The sequence below is a fragment of the Dipodomys spectabilis genome, unplaced genomic scaffold (assembly GCF_019054845.1).
Source record: "Dipodomys spectabilis isolate Male_0828 unplaced genomic scaffold, ASM1905484v1 ptg000487l, whole genome shotgun sequence".
Taxonomy (NCBI): Eukaryota; Metazoa; Chordata; class Mammalia; order Rodentia; family Heteromyidae; genus Dipodomys; species Dipodomys spectabilis.
Genome location: NW_024871164.1, coordinates 2,028,821 through 2,030,849, shown reverse-complemented (window position 1 = coordinate 2,030,849; position 2,029 = coordinate 2,028,821). Strand labels below are relative to the sequence as shown.

General features: G+C 33.0%; 1 non-coding gene across 1 annotated transcript; it reads right to left on the bottom strand.

Annotated features, from left to right (window-relative positions):
* Window positions 1-707: 707 nt before the first annotated feature.
* On the bottom strand, window positions 708-814 carry LOC122098699. Its single transcript, XR_006145787.1, has one exon. It is a non-coding gene; the product is annotated as a U6 spliceosomal RNA (small nuclear RNA).
* Window positions 815-2,029: the final 1,215 nt, after the last annotated feature.

The window sequence follows — 2,029 nt, the reverse complement described above, 5'->3', positions numbered from 1 at the left end:
CCTCCCCAAATTAGAGAAGCATACATACAAGATGTAAGTGCACCAACTTCAAATACAGAGAAAACAGGGGTTATAGCATGGGGAGAAACATACAAAGAAACCAAAAAATGACATCGCACATTATAAGTACGTTAGAAACAATAGCAAGAAACAAAAAAAAACCACTTGTGTCCCTACCTTGGCGTTCAATTTCTTTAACATCATCTTATCTGGATATATGCACATATCTTTTGAACTTTTCTGCTTATCCAAGACATATATTCGTTATTGAAAATAAGGGAAATCATGGGACCTGTATTTATTTGGACTTGGCTTACTTTACACAATAATTTTTTTTCCAAGTCTTTCCATTTCCTATCAAATTGGGAGATGTCATTCTTTCTGATGGAGACATAGAATTCCATTGTGTATATATACCACATTTTCTTGATCCATTCATCTAATGGAGCATCTGGGTTGATTCCATATCTTAGCTATCGTAAATAATGTTGCAATAACCATAGTTGCGCTGGTAGTTTTAATATGGTCTTGATTATGATCATTTGGGTAAATCCCTAGAAGTGGGATTACTGTGTCATAGAGGAGTTTATGTGGAGTCTTTTGAGGAAACTCCATACTACTTTCCAAAGTAGTTGAACAAGTTTACACTCCCACCAAGAATGCAGTACAGTTCCCTTGTGGCCACATACCTTTCAGCATCTGTTGTAAAAACTATGGAACGCTCCACGAATTTTCATGTCATCCTTGCGCCTGGGGTGTGCTAATCTTCTCTGTATTGTTCCAATGTTAGTGTATGTGATGCTAAATTGAGCATAAAACATTTTTTATATAAAGTATAATTTTTATTGATTTTATTAAACTAGACAATTCAACAAAAAGTAAGTTCAAAAGAATTGTTGTGAAATTTTAGAATCATGTATTTCTTACATAAGCACACATTTAAGAATAAAATCAAGATAGACATACCAAAAACAAAATAATTCTGGATATTTATTGTTCAAGAGATGTGTATGAGGAGGAATTCAATTATTCTATACAAGTCACCTGTCAAAATGAACATTGCAGAAAGTGTTAAGGTTTGTTAAAAGTTTTAATGTTTTAAATATGCTTACTTTGGGGATTTTGCTTATATATGCCAAAAAAAGGACTATTTGGCAAGAATAAAACTTTTCTATAAAGTATTTAAGATTTATGCTAGCCGACATTAAGCATTAAGTATGTACATTTCAGAGTTTATGGAAACTTTATTAATGAGGAGTTGCAAAGTCTTTGTGTAAAGAAGCAGAGTGAAGAGTTAAGACTTTAACTACACAGTTTCTGTTAAAACTTTAGGGATTCCTTACTTTATTTGTTAGCAAGGAATGAATGATGATATAAGCCATAATGTACACATGTATGTTACTATTCACACACATACATATACACATGTATACATGCACACATGGAGAAAGACACATAATTACAGCCAACATAAGTTTCACCATTTGTTGAATATGCCTAAACGGAATACTTGGAACAATATGTGTTGAAGATGTATTTGTCTCTAAGAGTTCTTTTACCACTCCTCTTATCTCTTAAAACTGGTAGTTTTAGAGAGATTTGACTTACAAAATGCTGTACAAGTGATAGCAAGTCAATTGGGTATAAGTCATATGGTGTCTCCCTTCTTCTCACGGAATTCTTAGTCTTGTAGACACTCTCAACAACCAAAGTAGCAAGAGAATACCCTGGTAAAGAGTAAAGTTATAAGGCTTTAAATGGCATCATTACTTGAGCTCTTTTTCCAACAGCCAGCATGATTTCCTAGGCAGATGAGTGAATCCTCAGAAAACTGGACTCTACATATACATTTAACTAACCTATGTGAAAATTCCTATGAGAGAAATGCTGACTGAGGTCTTGCTGATTTCCTGGCCAAGAAAATAAGAAAAAAAAAGAAAGTATTTTTAATGTTTTAAAGTTTGAGAGTAATTTGTAACCTGTCAATAAATGTGTAGAACACAATTATACCAACTGACAAAAAAATGAT